This window comes from Petromyzon marinus, chromosome 11 (genome assembly GCF_048934315.1).
Source record: "Petromyzon marinus isolate PM22_M1 ecotype Great Lakes invasive population chromosome 11, UKy_Petmar_22M1.pri1.0, whole genome shotgun sequence".
Classification (NCBI taxonomy): domain Eukaryota; kingdom Metazoa; phylum Chordata; class Hyperoartia; order Petromyzontiformes; family Petromyzontidae; genus Petromyzon; species Petromyzon marinus.
The window spans coordinates 19,933,930-19,946,471 of NC_133677.1; the positions used below are offsets into that span (position 1 = coordinate 19,933,930).

The 12,542-nt window shown below is 47.2% G+C and overlaps 1 long non-coding RNA gene across 1 annotated transcript; it reads right to left on the reverse strand.

The window, feature by feature from the left end:
* Positions 1–5,646: 5,646 nt before the first annotated feature.
* On the reverse strand, positions 5,647–9,267 carry LOC142924258 (uncharacterized). The gene is made up of 3 exons (XR_012941442.1): positions 8,717–9,267; positions 6,670–7,648; positions 5,647–6,275 (listed from the first exon to the last, which is right to left on the reverse strand). It is a non-coding gene; the product is annotated as an uncharacterized LOC142924258 (long non-coding RNA).
* Between the last annotated feature and the right edge of the window lie 3,275 nt (positions 9,268–12,542).

A 12,542-nucleotide genomic window follows, 5' to 3' on the forward strand; every position in this document is an offset into this window, starting at 1 on the left:
ATTGAAAGATAAAGGTACAGCCCTCCAATTACTTGCTCATGTCACTGATGGCAAAAGGGCTCCTGCTATAGGGAGCTCAAGAGAGACCCTTAAGATGTATTTGAACTGCTCTTCCACACTGGACAGACGTCTTGGGAAGAGCTGGGAGTTCCCGCACTGAACAGCACCAAACTCAGCCGACCAATTGACTGGATGTATTCCACTTACACTGCTTGGTGGATAGAGGCAGTGGAATGTAAAAAAAAACCTTTCACCGTTGTTTACACTCCCACGATCAAAGATCAATTCACACCCGTGACCTCTGGATTGCAAGTCTAGTGTGCAAAGCCTTACACTACTGCACCATCGTATAGACTCATCTGTGAGCAGTTGTTAAGGTCAGCAGAGCAAACCGTGATCATTGTCAATGGGTCATTACAGATAATGCCAGTAATGCTATTACACCTCACAATTGCACAGTATTTCTGAGATCACAAATAATAGTGGTAATACAATACTCACTTTCATCATGCAGCAGACGATTCATGTTGTTGATGCAATTTGTCACACGTAAGCATGTGTGCTTGTGGGAAGGGGAGCGGCTGCGTAGTTGTTTGTGAACTGCGCTACCAATCCTGTGTGACCGGAGTACTATTTCTGGCCACAGCCAACAACAGTGGAAAATATTAGAACCAGTGTTGAGCTTCCCTTAAGTTGATTCTGTCTTAAAATGAGTACTTGATGAAGTGTGTGAAAATCATCACTGGCGAGATAAAGGTGCACACCACCCCCACAGGCACTGTGCCACCCTTCATAGATGCACTTGTCTCAGTCTGTGAAAGGCTACACAGGGAATCTTTGTAGTGGTGACATGGCCGAGTGTAAGTGTTTGCTGATTGTTGCGGTAATTTGCGGCTGCCCAGGTGAATACTGTGGGTGCATTAACTGCACATCATAAATGTTGCCTGCTGCATAGTGAACGTAAAAAACCCATTAAGTAATTCAAAAAAAGTGTCTCGGTATAATTTGCCAAATGTTCAAAAATTACTCAAATTACTTAATTTAATTGGGAAAAACGACGTAACAATATAATATCCCTGGGCTTCAGGTCCCCGGAATAGTTGACCTGAGATGTAAAGCACTTTAAGATGCTGCCATATTATATTTAGTAAGCACCCTTTACATGCAAATCCTGAAACTGAAAATCCTTTACCTGTGTGTGGACGTGTGCAGCACGTGGTGTTACTCACGAAGGCCTGCATTGCATACATCATCCCGGACACGCCATCCCATGTGCGTGCCTGCAGGCGCCGCGAGCGCTTCGTCGTACAGACGATTCTGCAGCAGGCAGAGCTGGGCCGTCTCCGTAACACCCTCCTCACCGATGCCCCCAGCTCACCGCCATCTCCTCAATTCCACGTTGAGGATGAGCAGGCAGAGATGGGCCTGCTTCGCTGCTCGCTGCATAAGGAGTCTCCTGGCGTATTGCACCCACCCCAGCCGTGCCACATGGAGAATGAGCAGGCAGAGAAGACTGGTGACGACTCACTGCTGAAGGGATCCGAGGAGGAATCAAGCAACGAGGATTCGTCAACTGTCTTCTACAGTGTATAAATCTACTCTGGCTTTTAAAGGAGGCTGCTATCCTAACTCTGTTTGCACGTGGACAAGGACATTGCAGTCGAGGACTATCTGTATATATATTAATAAATACGTTTATGATTTAACATGTCTCAATCATCTCATGTCTGTTCATACGAATCACGATGTGAATGAGGAAAACTAGAAATTATTGTTATTTTGTATATATTTTAAATTTTGGTTTAACATGTAGGCTTTCGCGCCCAATATCATCCATAGAGGTGTTTTTTGGATTAGATCGCATACATATATAAACGTGTCGTTAAAACCCGCCACCACTCGACACAGCCAACTAGTAAGAGTTGTCACGGAAACAGAACAAGCCAATTCGTCACTGGTACTTTGGAGAGCCAAGCCACAACATTTACAATTGGAGTACGACGTTTTGCCAGTAATTACAACTAGCTTCATCAGGCGACAGCCAGATTTGTGGCACTCTCGCGCAAAGTGGGGGGGGGGGGGAGATTACCGAGTCAACGTACATTATGCATGTGCATTATGAGAGCCCTTTGATCTTGTCCTTCCTGTCTATTGTGTATTAAAATAGCCGTACCAATGGTAATCCCTATTGAAGTATGCTGCCCTTTATAGGCATGCATTTAAATAATGTATTATTTGTTGGCACCCGTGTTCAGCAGTAGCAGAACACACGTGCCAACAAGGACACTCAGTTGATTCTAATGTTGAAGTTCTGTGCAAAACTAGCTACTACTGCCTAAGAATAATTCGAGAATCTATCGAAATTGGAAGAAAAATTTACAGTTCGGATAGCTACCGCCTTTGTGCTGTGTGGAAGCGACTCATCAAATAGTACATTAGATGAAACTCCGAGTACCCACTCAGGAGGTATAGTGGTAAAACAGTGGAGGAAAAAAAAGCATTTTTTTTATTTGCCCTTGTTGAATGATAGAGTCGATACACACAGCAAGCGAGATTAAGAAAGCGCATCGGAAGAAATACCGGAGGAGAGAGAGAAGACAATTGCTTGCTGCAGAAGGAAAGGCATTCCTACCGAGGGAGACAAGTTGACAAAAATTTTGATCATGGGAACCGGTGGCGTGGCTCGATCTTCCCTATGTGCGCAACATGCTACCGAAGGAAAACAGAAAATCCTATTCAAAGGCTAAAATAAGCTCCATTTTTTGTATAAGAGCCCGATAAACAATAACCCCATCCATAGACTGAGGAAGAAAGGGAAGAGCCTGAACAAAGGGGAGGAGATTACGACGGAGATGGGTTGGAGGTGGAGAGAAGGGGAGAGGGAGGCCGTAAAGGCAGCTGCACATTCAAGGAAAGCGGTGTAGAAAGAGTTGAACGGGGACATGGAGACAGCAGAGACAAGGGTGGAGAAAGAGGAAGAGAGGATCTTTCAGTGCTCGCTACAGGAAACCCACAAAACTGAATTTCCTAAACTCGTGTCGCCTCCGTGACAGCAGCACCACGAACGCCACAGACTCACGCTCCCCAAATCGACAATACCATCTCCATTGCCGACCAGCCACGAGATGGTTGCTCTCAACACCTCGGTCGTGGTGTAAGCAGCAAAAGACTTCCGGCTGGTGAGCATCCGGCCATTACGAGGGTTGGAAAGAAACTGAAGCACGGGGCGACTCCCACAACCTTCGGGTATTTCCAAACTGGATGACGTCTTGGGATGAAGCTAGAAGTAAGCCAAATCTGCACTCAATAAATGGGACAAAGATTCCAGAGAAGCCTCCAGAAATGTCACAGGAGGCTCGGGTGTGAGAAACCAGACTCCATGTGGGGTCCTCCAGACCTTTGCCCTCCAGTTCATCAACATTTGTAAAAGCAGGACGTCTCAAAGGTACGTAGCATGGGTGAGGTACGAGGTTGAGAACCACGTTCCGAGATTAGGCGCTTTGACAGGTTGGGGTCCGAGTAAACTTTTAATGGAGCTCACCCTACGACATTACAGATAGAAGGATAGTGTGCCGGCACAATCCGGACACCCTGCTACACCGAAACAATCTGCTGCATCAAACTCCCTGGTACAGCTAAACACTGGCACGATCGCGCTCAAATACACACAAACTCTCGCTCGGCCAGTTGGTACACAGGTTGTCAGTTGTGGGGGATGCGGGCCCCCGGCTCCCCCCCTGGGGGAGGGCTGATCTCGAGAGGGCTGCGGGCTCCGGACTCCTCGGTCGAGTGAGAGCAGCCGCTACTCGACTCCTCGCTCGCGGTGAGAGGGCTGCCGCTCTCCGGCTCCTCTCCTCACGGCGCAGCCCCTCGGGTCCGCGGGTCCTGTTTGTGGGGCATAGCTCGGGGCTGGCACGTGGCTGCCTGGAATCAATCCGTCGCTTCTCAGCCACTCAAACGCGACGTCTCCGCTCACACAACCCCGCGCACCACTCACACGAACTAAACGGGGGGTCAGGGGTCAGAGGGCAATGACGTCCTTCGCACACGCGTTGCCGCCGATGCCGGGCAATGGAGATTGTTTAAAGGGCTGCGGGGCGGGGATTTGGAGTCGGTTTTAGAGCGACACACCAATCGCACGCGCAGGACGGGGGGGTCGGGGGTCAGAGGGCAGGGACGTCACTCGTACACGCGTAGCCGATTGGGGGGCTGTATGGGAGGTTATTTAAAGGGCTGTGGGGGCGGATATTCGGGATTGGTGTTAGCCCGCAGTCACGAAAGCTTTCAATCGAAATTTATGTTAAGTGTAATGTGTTGGTGTTAATAAAGTGTTGCCTCCCAAGAAGTTGTGTGCGCCTATCTCAGCCCATTACATATAAGTGTAGATGTGATTATGTAATTCTTGTGTTCATACAAGTGTAGTGACACAGCGCTGACTGCTGTCCAGCAGCGGCAACTGCAGTGGAAAGTTTGCGCACACGCTGTTGAGCATATATACGGGTGTGCCGGCCGGGCAGAGGAATTGGGGCAAGGGTCATGGAAGACCTCATAGGGAAGCCTCTGGAACCCTCTGGTCGGTTCGAGAAGGGAGGCGTGGATAGGGCAGAGCCAAGCCACACCGAGTAGAATATAGAATATAATATAAGCAGCGGAGAGCGACAGCTCCGGGCTGCCGGTTCTGGGAGTGGACTCGTCTCGACGTCGCTGTCGTTGCCACCGCATTCGCCCAATCATTGCGTGGCCAGACAGTCGTTGGCCTTCTCGGTCGACGCCGTCGGTGCAACACGGACAGGGTCGTGTCTAGGCCGGGCTCTATGGCAACGTGGTCGAGAGAGTGAGGCCGGAGTTGGTGTGAACAAGATAATAAAGAGACGATGTCTCCTGCAACTACCTCGTCTCCGACAGTGTGTGCGACACACACCACACGTCGGAAGGAGAACACTTCACAAGTATAAATGCTGCCTGTGTCAGTCGAGTCACATTTGCTCTAATTTATTTTGATGGTGACCTAAGACAGGAGAAGCAAAATGCACTTCTTCAGGAAGTGATATTTTTTTCATAATGCAGAGGCTGTGCCTGATACACATCTTTCACGTGTTGTTTGGCAACCCTGGTGCCCAGTAAACGCCATATGGCCAGATCTTTGCATTGAATTCCAAGTATTAATTCCTCCATACTTGTGCACAGTTGAGTTTTTATTCCATTCCCTTCATGAACCATGTTTTTGAACTTTACATCATAGTAAGATAGTACATGCCGATGAATAATTAATAGATGCTTGAAAACATCTATCCCCCACCATCTGCCTGTGTTTGGCCTAAAACCCAATCACCCAGAATGCCCAAATTCACCTTACATACTCTAGGAATGTAAGCAGGTTAATGCCTGTATATCCATCACAATCATCACTCCCAAATGTGAAGACATGTCACGAGACTCGCTGACTTTTCTTAAAATACTTGAGAAATACAAATCATAGCTGAATATTTTCAATTCCATGTGTATAAGCCTTTGTCTCAGATTTATTGTAAAATAAATATACATGTACAATATAAACATTCAAATATCAGAAAATATTTAATGTATGTTGAATTTCTTTCACACTGTACATAACCAACCATGCTAAACAAGACATGATAAAAACAATCCAAGTCATGGGTTGCATACAATATGCAACTTTGGTTTATTGATTACAAATTACATAAAAGGTTCTGAAATTTTACAATACAGGTATAGTGCAATCTAAATAAGCAAATGTACTTTTACAGTGATTTCCCAAATGTTTATAACTACACAAATACTAGCATGTATGTTCCCAATAAAGTAGTCTCCTTCCAAAATGGCTAAAACCAAAATTAGTTTAGTTGTGCTCACAATATTGTTCACATATCCGTTCTATTTCAAGTGACATTTGAGTCTGTATGGATTTGCTGTGCAAAATACTGCTGCAACCATTCAATAACTCCAACCCTGAACGAACTTTATCACATTTTTCCAATACTTTGTTGTGGCACTTCCATTAACAGGGCAATTACTGTGCCCCATGGGCCCCACAAGTTCACAAGTAATTGCGATTCACACCACAGCACCTGAAGTACCATTGATGTTTAACAACCATGAATTAGCAGGACCAAGCGAACGTATCCTTCTGAGTAGAAACCTCGACCACCGCCATAAAATGCTTTCGGGCTTTCTACATCACGGGTAGTCAGCCATCCTTGTTCTCCTTGATGGTGTCAACCAGCTCTTTCAGACGCGACAGGTGGTACACGGCCCTGAGAAGAGACACGATTGAGAGAAAATTACTTGGTTGACTTATTATCAAGGTGGAAGCCAGAAAAATCTCACCAAGTCTCAGGAGGGTTTGGCAGTGATATTTTGCAAATTTCATCAGCGAGTGGTATGTGAGAGGAAAACGGAGAACCCGGTGAAAACAGAGGGAGTAAAATGCAAAACTCCGGATATAGATTCAAGATTCCATTGCCGTATTACTAACTCCTGGTTACCTAGCAGCCAAAATCTATAATATATGCTATTTCAAAACAGTCTCCCATCCAAGTAATAACCAGGCTTACCTGCTTAGCTTATAACATTCAAAATCTGACATCATACTTAGAGGCGGTGCAGCCTCTATGCTGTGCGTGAGTGTGGATATAAAGATAAATTCACAATGGCGTGGAGGGGTTTTCCCAGGGACGATCAGCCCCTAGAAAGACGTCCGTGTTGAAGCTGCCCGGGGAGGGGGCCTCCAAGCCGGGGGAGTCCAACTCCATGTGCGCCCTGCTCAGCAGCTCCTCCAATGAGGCTGTGCATCAAGAATCACGCATCGCACGTCACAACCACATGGGTGGCCGCTCAGCCGTCTCTGTGAGAAAAGACTGAATATGTACCTGAAAACATATGAAATGTCATCTGCTATATACAGACTATATATATACACACACCTAGGGATCTATTGTCCTCTGACACGGGCTCCTCGTTGGCTACATTCGTAAGGCCGGAGATATCCAAAACTTTGAGCCACTCTGGGTACTTTGGTCTGCTTTGCGGGCTCTGAGCGGCACCTGCTCTCTTTGTGCTGGTATCCGTCTCGTGGCTGCTGGTCTGGGAGTCCACATCGCAGTCACGCAGCCAGGCCGGGTACCTGAGCTCAGGAATGCTCGTGATCCCCGACACATCCAGCTTATCCTTTTGGCTTGTCAACCACCTGAGATAGGTACTTGTCGCACAGCCGCCGTTCGGCAAGTGCTCACGCCTAGTTGCTTCACTGCTCCGTAAGTACAACAAAACATTCGTCTGGTTAGAAAAGAAATAATTTTCGGGCTTTGCCGACAAATTTAATGGCATCACGGCCTTGTTGCTTCTCGCTGTTGAGCTCAACCGTTTAGTTGGCTTATTGCCCCTCACCAATGATGCGCCGAGGCTGTGCGCGGTGACCCCGAGAGATGACCGCTTGCCTCTGTGCGACACTGCGAGGTCTCGGTGGGCGCCAGGCGAGCGGAGCAAGGACTTGGAGGAACCGTCAACTGGCGCCGCTAGGAGCTGGTCCGTGGTTAGACTGACCGTCGGGCTATGAGCCACGACCGCTGCAGCGCAGCAGTGAGGCTGCACGTGCCCGAGATGAGGTCCTCCACAAGCAGCATGCCACCTGCAATGTAAGACCCACAGACATTTTACTGGTACACAATGAATTTGCTCTCCCCTAGATTCCTTGACCCCTGAACGGCAATCCTGCAATGTTGCCTTACTTTGCACCATCAGTAACTAATGATGTTATCCGTTTGTGGAGTTTGTGAGAATATGGGATAAATCAGTGCATGAGCTGTTATTGTTTAAACTTCAGATGTGTCCAGTCTAGGATCTGCAAATTTTGACACAAAGGTTGGAGGATCACTTAGATTTCACAAACTTTACAAACTCGATAATCAGTGAAGTTGCTGGAAGATGACAGGAGAAAGAAATGCATGCACCAACCTATCTGTTCAGACCTATGCTATCCTCTCATATGCGTGTGCTTACTGTGGATAGTTTTCTCTGACATAAAATGAACTCATTAATGGAATTTGCCAAGCATCCCAGTGTGGGACTCTCACGAAAATGTATCTTTAGACCTTATTAAGGGTTTTTTTTCTAGGGGAATTACATTACATTCATGATAGCATAGCATAATTGACAAGCACCCAGTACAAGCAAAAAAAATGGGGTTCTCCTCTCCAATTATCCCCCATCCAGTCAACTAGCTTCGATACCTTATGAGACCTCCTTTGCCAGTAACAAGATATAGTAATAGGTTTTTACCCTTTTATCTGGCAAAAAAACTGACACTTTTATACAAGGGATCATGTTTGCGATAACCACAACGCAAGTAGTCAAAATGCAAACAAGAAGACGCTAAGAATAAGAAGACGCCTTTTGGCGTCTTCTGGTCCAACACCAGTGGAGACTGGGATCTCAGAAAAGCCGTCTCGGGTGTGGACCAATCAAATTCAAGGACAGTGCATATTATCAGTTGTCTTTTTTGTTTGCATTTTGACTACTTGTGTTGTGGTTATTGCAAACATGATCCCTTGTATAAAGGTGTCAGTGTTTGTGCCAGATAAAAGGGTAAAAACCTATTACTATAGCTTCGATACCATTGCACCGCCTGCACACTCGATAGCCACTCGAGCGCAAGCACCACGGAGCGATTCCTCGCGTGGCGAGAGGCGCAACCCACCCTCATCCACACTGTGCATCCTCCTCTCCTCCACGCGTCTCCGCTCCGCTATGCTGCGCGGCGCTGTGCTCTGCACGTATCCTGGATGGCGGTGACGCACAGATTCCGCTCTGCTCAAAGTCCTCGATGTAGGCGTCCAGCGCACCGCTCGCCTACGAGCAGCACTGCTCTCCGCACACCACAGGGCTGTGCTAGCCCCCGCTTCCGGTCCGGAGCAGCGAGCTGCCCTGGCTGCCGCGAGGGCTTGTGTCCGTCACCGTGCTGTCGCCCGAAGGGCTGTTTGTCTCACCACCGTTGCAGTTCATTTTGTACGATTTGGGATGCCCGAACCGGATGGGGCCAGGGAGAGGAATCGCTGTGGCTACCAGGTCACCACTGGTCCTGGTATGGGGGGCACCATGAGGAGCTGCTGTGTGCGGAAAGTGGGTCCGACGTCACAACGCATGGGCCAGCGTCGACCACTTCGCGTTAGCAGCTTCAGCGTTAGGTCTCTTAAGCTACTGTGGCTGTTGTCCTTTTTTCAACAAAAATTCCAGCCTTTCCCATGCTTTCCTTCATCACACCTGCAAGCTATATGTACAATTGAAGTGTCATAAATGCTCTACCTGCCTACTACTACATTATGAATGATATACATTTAAGAATTAGCTGGAGACAACTCCATGTTTAAAACACACTGTATTCAAAAGAGAAGGCTTAACATTTAACATTGGTTAACGTTTGGCATGTACACCTGCATATCAACAAATTACAGTACTACTAATAAAATGAATGCTACATATTAATAGTGGTATTACAGTAGTATGACTACTTATATTTATATATTATCGCACCTCCGAAGAGCACGGTGGGCTTGGTACGGTGCGAAAGAGATTCAACACACATACAGAATACAATACTTTCCGAGCACATTATGCATACCGAACCTCCAAGTTCCTTACCCTACCCTGAATAACAACGTGTGCAGAGTACAGCTCCTTTTTCAATCCATTGCTGGCTGACAGCTGTCCCATGCTATGCAGCTCCCAGGGGGAGGGGTTATTTACCGTACTTCACCACGCTGGTCAGTGTGAATTTGGTGATGGCAGGGGGCTATAGAAGTGCATTACAACAATGTATTGAACATTGCTGCACAATGTCAGGGTGCTATAGAAGTGCATTACAACCACGTACTGAATACTGCTGAACTGGTGGCAGGGGGCTATAGAAGTGCATTACAACCACGTACTGAATATTGCTGCACTGGTGGCAGGGGGCTATAGAAGTACATTACAACCACGTACTGAATATTGCTGCACTGGTGGCAGGGGGCTATAGAAGTACATTACAACCACGTACTGAATATTGCTGAACTGGTGGCAGGGAGCTATAGAAGTGCATTACAACCACGTACTGAATATTGCTGCACTGGTGGCAGGGGGCTATAGAAGTGCATTACAACCATGCACTGAATATTGCTGCACTGATGGCAGGGGGCTATAGAAGTGCATTACAACCACGTACTGAATATTGCTGCACTGGTGGCAGGGGGCTACAGAAGTACATTACAACCATGTACTGAATATTGCTGCACTGGTGGCAGGGGGCTATAAAAGTGCATTACAACCACGTACTGAATATGGCTGCACTGGTGGCAGGGGGCTATAGAAGTGGATTACAACAATGTACTGAATATTGCTGCACTGGTGGCAGGGGGCTATAGAAGTACATTACAACCACGTACTGAATATTGCTGCACTGGTGGCAGGGGGCTATAGAAGTGCATTACAACCACGTACTGAATATTGCTGCACCGGTGGCAGGGGGCTATAGAAGTTCATTACAACCACGTACTGAATATTGCTGCACTGGTGGCAGGGGGCTATAGAAGTACATTACAACCACGTACTGAATATTGCTGCACTTGTGGCAGGGGGCTATAGAAGTGCATTACAACCATGCACTGAATATTGCTGCACTGATGACAGGGGGCTATAGAAGTGCATTACAACCACGTACTGAATATTGCTGCACTGGTGGCAGGGGGCTACAGAAGTACATTACAACCATGTACTGAATATTGCTGCACTGGTGGCAGGGGGCTATAAAAGTGCATTACAACCACGTACTGAATATGGCTGCACTGGTGGCAGGGGGCTATAGAAGTGGATTACAACAATCTACTGAATATTGCTGCACTGGTGGCAGGGGGCTATAGAAGTGCATTACAACCACATACTGAATATTTCTGCACTGATGGCAGGGGGCTATAGAAGTACATTACAACCACGTACTGAATATTGCTGCACTGGTGGCAGGGGGCTATAGAAGTGCATTACAACCACGTACTGAATATTGCTGCACCGGTGGCAGGGGGCTATAGAAGTTCATTACAACCACGTACTGAATATTGCTGCACTGGTGGCAGGGGGCTATAGAAGTACATTACAACCACGTACTGAATATTGCTGCACTTGTGGCAGGGGGCTATAGAAGTGCATTACAACCATGCACTGAATATTGCTGCACTTGTGGCAGGGGGCTATAGAAGTGCATTACAACCATGCACTGAATATTGCTGCACTGATGGCAGGGGGCTATAGAAGTGCATTACAACCACGTACTGAATATTGCTGCACTGGTGGCAGGGGGCTACAGAAGTACATTACAACCATGTACTGAATATTGCTGCACTGGTGGCAGGGGGCTATAAAAGTGCATTACAACCACGTACTGAATATGGCTGCACTGGTGGCAGGGGGCTATAGAAGTGGATTACAACAATGTACTGAATATTGCTGCACTGGTGGCAGGGGGCTATAGAAGTGCATTACAACCACATACTGAATATTTCTGCACTGATGGCAGGGGGCTATAGAAGTACATTACAACCACGTACTGAATATTGCTGCACTGGTGGCAGGGGGCTATAGAAGTGCATTACAACCACGTACTGAATATTGCTTACACCGGTGGCAGGGGGCTATAGAAGTTCATTACAACCACGTACTGAATATTGCTGCACTGGTGGCAGGGGGCTATAGAAGTACATTACAACCACGTACTGAATATTGCTGCACTTGTGGCAGGGGGCTATAGAAGTGCATTACAACCATGTACTGAATATTGCTGCACTGGTGGCAGGGGTCTATAGAAGTACATTACAACCATGTGCTGAATATTGCTGCACCGGTGGCAGGGGGCTATAGAAGTGCATTACAACCATGTACTGAATATTGCTGCACTTGTGGCAGGGGGCTATAGAAGTACATTACAACCACGTACTGAATATTGCTGCACTGATGGCAGGGGGCTATAGAAGTGCATTACAACCACGTACTGAATATTGCTGCACCGGTGGCAGGGGGCTATAGAAGTGCATTACAACCATGTACTGAATATTGCTGCACTTGTGGCAGGGGGCTATAGAAGTACATTACAACCACGTACTGAATATTGCTGCACTGATGGCAGGGGGCTATAGAAGTGCATTACAACCACGTACTGAATACTGCTGCACTGGTGGCAGGGGGCTATAGAAGTACATTACAACCATGTACTGAATATTGCTGCACTGATGGCAGGGGGCTATAGAAGTGCATTACAACCACGTATTGAATATTGCTGCACTGGTGGCAGGGGGCTATAGAAGTACATTACAACCATGTACTGAATATTGCTGTACTGATGGCAGGGGGCTATAGAAGTGCATTACAACCATGCACTGAATATTGCTGCACTGATGGCAGGGGGCTATAGAAGTGCATTACAACCACGTACTGAATATTGCTGCACTGGTGGCAGGGGGCTATAGAAGTACATTACAACCATGTACTGAATATTGCTG